Here is a 6000-nt window from a genome sequence, read left to right on the forward strand (position 1 = left end):
TCAGATGTGGCTCTTGCTATTAGTTTCAATAAATTTCCAGTTTTTTTTTCTGTATCCACCTACCAGTTTGAAAAGTTATGGTTACCTTGCTAACTTTGATCTGCATCCTAACATAAACATTCGCACATAGAATGTGCATGGTCTGTTGAAAACGTCAGGACAGGTTGAGAAACAATACGGGATTCTGGGCTTTATAAATAGAGACAGAGAGCAAAATGTCTCGATGAATATTTATAAAGCACTGGTTTAGCAACAACTGTTGTCTTGTGTCGGCTGTGGATTCAATACTTGAGGAAAGATGCAAAGGCTTTGGAGAAGCTGTAGAGGAGATTCCAGAAAAGTTTTGTCACTAGGTCAAAGAAACAAGGGGTGTTCTCCTTGGAACAGAGGGAATTCCATGAAGGCAAAAGATAAAAAGGTTAAAATCATGAAGGTGCAAGATAGAAAAGATAAACTATTTCCATTGTGGTGGCGGTGGGGGGGGTTGATGGGGGGGGGGGTTGGGAGAGGGGTACTGGTCAATATTTAGGGCACTTTTAATAGAGGTAATCAGCAAAAGGACAGGTGACATAACACAATCGGTGTTTAGAGTCTGCAAAGTACTACTGGCTGAAGTGTCAGTGGATTCCATTCAAAAGGGAGCTGGATAACTAAGTGAAAAGAAAGAATTTTCAGATGAATAGAGATGGGGAGTGAGTTTAGCTCTAACACTGAGCTCATGTGTTCTGTGCTGTAAAACCACTTTTTTTATAGATGATCACATGTATTCAATATTAAGGATCCATCTTGCCAACCTGTAGTATTTGGAAGAACTACCAGTGGATTCCAGTATCCCATTAGAGAATTAATCACAATATTTTCTAACCTATATTTTATCCAATACCCCTTTTTGATGTCAATGAAATTTAAAATTGGGTGGTGAATAAAATTAAGAATTTTTGCAGCTATGTCAATTCTTACCTGAAGGTTGTTAAAATTACCCCAAAGCCTTCAGGATAGTAATGGAGGGGAGAAAATTGGCAAAGAAATGTTGGCAACGAATAAGAAAAATGTAATAAATCTGCCTTCAAAGCTTTTAATAGTTGCCGGTGCCTTGGACAATTATGTAGTTCAAGTTTAGTTTTGCTTAGTGAGAAGAAAATCTGATCCAAAAATGATGAAAACATTCTGAACAACTTGTTCCAACAACACCAAATAAATGGGTTTCATCAGGTTTGAGAGGTTCAGTATTAAATAATTATAAGCTGAGCCATTTATTATTATTTTTTAAATTTAGACATACAGCACAATAACAGGCCATTTTGGCCCATGAGTCTGTAGAGCCTAATTTACTCCACATTAACCTACACCTCCGGTACATTTTGAACAGTGGGAGGAAACCTAGCCTCCAGAGAAACCCCATGCAAACACAGGGAGAATGTACAAACTCCTTACAGACAGCATGGGATTTGAACCTCGGTCTGGTCCTGATCACTGACACTGTAAAGGCATTGCACTAATTCAGTGGTTCTCAACCTTTTTCTTTCCACTCATATACCATTAAGTAATCCCTATGACATCGGTGCTGTGTGATTAGTAAGGGATTAGTAACTGGTGTGTGAGTGGGAAGGGAAGGTTGAGAATCACTGCTCCAGATGCAATTGTTACTGAAATATTTTGCTTGAGAAAAATTGTCAATGGCCCATTTCCTTTGGAATTACGAAACTGTACACATAATGAGTCAATTAGGTATGATTAAAACAGTGGTTTGCAAACTTTTTCTTTCCACCCACATACCACTTTAAGCAATCCCTTACTAATCACATAGGGAATACTTGAAGTGGTATGTGAGTGGAAAGAAAAAGGATGAGAACCACTGACCTAACCGTTATGCCAACCGTGTGATTTTAAAAAATAAATCACATATCTCTTCATAACCTACTTAAATTTCACATTGATTTTTTTTGTTCACATATTCATATTCATCAATGCCTTTGTTGCTGGAAATTGGACATTATTTAAAAAATATCATAAATTATATCCTAGCATTGACAATAAATAATATTTTTCTGATCTTTAGTTAGATTAAGTCCATTAAAAATTAACACTCTTAAAACATCCACATACAAATATAAACTATTCAGAACATTTATAGTTCCCTGGGTGTTACAGATTATGTTATATTTTATATTATATGTTAATGTCTTTAAAAGAGATAGATTGTGGGGGTTTTGTGTAGGTCACTTCATAAACAGACATTATCATTTCACAAAAGACATCTCATTTAAAATGCAAGAGCTTTGCTGAAAATGAGACATGGAAAATGAGAAAGTTCTGTAAAGAACTTTCCTTCCCCCCACCAGCAACATAATTTTCAAGGTAGCAGAGTAGTACAGAACACAATCATAGCCCTTCTTTGCCAATCGCTTAACTGGTTCAAAGCCTTTTCATTTCTTAAGCAGAGCTTAAGACTTTTGACCCCCTGTACTTCAGAGAGCCCCCCTTTAAATTTCCCCTTTTGCCGCTGCCCCTAATATATTTTCACGATCTTTAAAAAATGTGAATTTTATAAGGATTGACAGAGGCCTTTGTCCCAGTCCTGGCTTAGGGATTGGGGCTCTTTTTTAATGGGGTTCCCAGCGCCTCCTTTCCCAGTACTTCAGGGATCTATTTGATCAAGAACTCTGAGATTCCATCACCCCCACCCATGTGTTCTTTCAGTCCCATTAATTTAATGTTGCAGAGTTTTGTGAAGTTCTCCAGGAAGTCCAACTTCCCCCATACCTGATAGGAGTCACTCTTAGGTACTATAATTGATGAGAGATGTGGTCCAACTTATGCTGGGAAAGCATGACCACGGTTATCAATGCAAGGTACAGGTTGGTGCAATATAATTTTCTGCACCAGCTGCGTCTAACACCGCAGAAAAGAAACAGGTCAAAACCAGAACTCTCGGGCCAATGCTTTAGGTGCGACATTGCAACTGGGATGTTCGTGCATGCAACCTGGTCATGCACCAAGGTGAGGCCCTTTTGGGTGGCTCTAGGCCAAGTTCTATAGAAAATCATAGGTAAATGACTCCTGCAGGACACAGAACTGTTCCTTTTGGGAAACATAATGGACAATAAGGCTTCCAATGAATCTGTCCAAATTTCAAATCCAATTTCCTGGCTGTGGCCAGGAAATGCATTACAGCTGCTTGGAAGTCCAACTCTGGTCTTAGTATCAAACAATGGAACATGGAAATGTTGAGCTGTGTTCCCCAGAAGAAAATAACATAATTTGAAAAACAAATATGATACCTTTCGAAGGATTTGGCTTCCGTACATGCACCAGGCATATGGCAGTGATTGACTGCTTGCTGTGGCATCCTCTCCCCCGCACAAATCCTGATCAAGGAAAGTCAGGAATTATATTGGCCCAACGGCTGCCCACTAAACCAAGACAATCCCTGATCCCTAATAATTATTTATTTTCCTGGTGTAGAAAGTTTAATGTTGTTGGTCGAAGTCTGGATGAGCTGCCCTGTATTAGATGGGGAGTTGGGGGGGGGGGGTGCGGTTTGCTGGAAAAGACTCTGTGAATACAGTTATGGAAATTGGAATGTTGCTAATTATGGCACTAACAATGTCTAGGCTGTAGATGCTTGAGTGAAAACAAATAAAATATAAAAGAATTTGAAAAATATTTAAAAGATTGGGTTTGGAGCCCTGCAAGGAGTTCTGTTTTTTGATAAGCAGAGAGAGAGAGATAAACAAACAGGATTTCTTTATGAGAGAGAGAGAGAGAGAGAGAGAGAGAGAGAGAGAGAGAGAGAGAGAGAGAGAGAGAGAGAGAGAGCACGCTTAACACCTGAAAAATTAAAAAAAAAATAGTTTTCATGAATCAGATTTGTGTTTTAGATGTGGTAATTTAATGCTGTTTGAACTTTTTTTCATGGGGTTTGGTCATGTATGTATATATAGACATACAGCACAATAACAGGCCGTTTTGGCCCATGAGTCTGTAGAGCCTAATTTACTCCCCATTAACCTTTCAAAAGAAAGTTTGGCTTATTGCCAATGATCCACACACACACACACACACACACACACACACACACACACACACACACACACACACACACACACACACACACACATATTATATATATATATCTTTTTGGAAGAAAGTACAATTGTTTCTGGAATACCTGTATAAGATTGAAATACCTTTAGATCCGACAGTATTTTTATTGGGTCGTTTGCAACCTCTGAAAGGTCTGGGATTAGATAAATTTCAACTTGCTTTTGTATATTTAGCATTATCTGTAGCGAAAAAATGTATTGCTAGTACGTGGAAAGATACGAATATGATTGATATTAATAGATGGCATGAGATGAAATATTGTTTAATAATGGAAAAAATCACATATGTTTTGCATGATAACTATAGTTTTTTATTAATAAGTGGTTGTTATATTCAGAATATTTACATTTTGATTTACATTGATTAGATCTTAATATGTATGCTTAATTTTTCTTTAATTTTTTTTCTCTTTATGGCTCTCCTTCGGAGAGTTGGCTGAATGGGGGGGGTCTTTTTTTTCTCTTTTTCTTTCTTTTTTTTCTTTTATATATATAAAATATAATGTTCATGTTTAGTTTATTGTTATAGATGTTACTTATTATCCGTATTTTGAATGAATAAGTAAAGTTAAAAAAAAAATTTACTAAACCCATGTTGGGGCAAGTTTTTTTCAGCAAAACACTTAAGTGGCTGATCGGAGAGAATCAGTTTGTGTATGTCCAACGAGCAACAAATCTCTCTCTGAAACCAACAAGAAACTTCCTGAGTGGTAACCAATTACCTTTCAACAGTAAAGCCTTGTGAAACTTCATAAAGGTTAAATTCTGTGCACGGTATAAGAATTACCTGATACTAGTGAACTTGGAGGAGTGAGAAGTGAGATTGGACAGTGAATCAAAGAACTTTCCTGAACATATATACATTACATACATGTGCACTTAGAATTAGAAGGGGGTTAAGTTAGGTTAAGTTAATAGTAATAAGTTAAAGTTTGATCCTGTTTTTATGTTTAAAGAAAATTAAAAGCAACGTTTGTTTAAGTAACCATTTGTCTTGGTGAATTTCTATTACTGCTGGGTTTTGGGGTCCTCTGGACTTGTAACAAATGTATAATAAAATAAAACATATATTGTATTCCAGTAATTCAGTTTCTGATATTTGATTAAAAAAAGAATAAAGTGAAAATTTATCAATAGTCACACGAAGATATTTTAACCAATGAGAAAGTTGTGGCTTTAACATAGAAAAAAGTACATCACAGAAAAGAAATGGATGTTGAAATGAAAAATAATATATTTGAAGCACTCATTAAAAACTTGATCATAAAGATGGATTTTATTGTGGGTTTTAAAGGAGGAGCAAGGAAGACAACATGAGTTATAAAGGGGGAATTCCACATTTCAAGGTGAAGATGACGAAAGGGATGACTGAACAAAGGGAAGACAAAATAGGTAGAAGACAAAGATGGAGGAACAGAAAGTTTGAGTCAAACTATATAAGCTTTCAGAGGCAAACTTACAAAGGAAATTAAGTACATGAAGAATGATTTAAATATGGAAAATTTAGTTATCCAAATAACAATAAAAATATTATTGTATCATAAATTATTTTGAGGTTTTGGAGAATATTCAAAAGAAAGTTTGGCTTATTGCCAATGATCCATTGCCAGTTCTAATCTGCAATTCCTGTCTACAAAGTAAGTGGATGATGAATAAAATTGATAATCTATATAATTTGGAGTGTAACCATTGTCCAAAAAAGGATACAATCCCAAGTGATTCCTATCCTTCACCAGCAGATCATGGGCTGAAGTTCCTTCTTCATATTCCCCTATAGAGTTACAGGTCAAAGGCTTCATTGGAGCAAAGGTGAGAACTTCCAAAAACAAGAGCGATTTTATATCATTATAAAACAGCCTCTAGCCCAACATTCCCTCCCTCCTATCTATCTATC

Source organism: Narcine bancroftii, chromosome 1, assembly GCF_036971445.1.
Source record: "Narcine bancroftii isolate sNarBan1 chromosome 1, sNarBan1.hap1, whole genome shotgun sequence".
Classification (NCBI taxonomy): Eukaryota; Metazoa; Chordata; class Chondrichthyes; order Torpediniformes; family Narcinidae; genus Narcine; species Narcine bancroftii.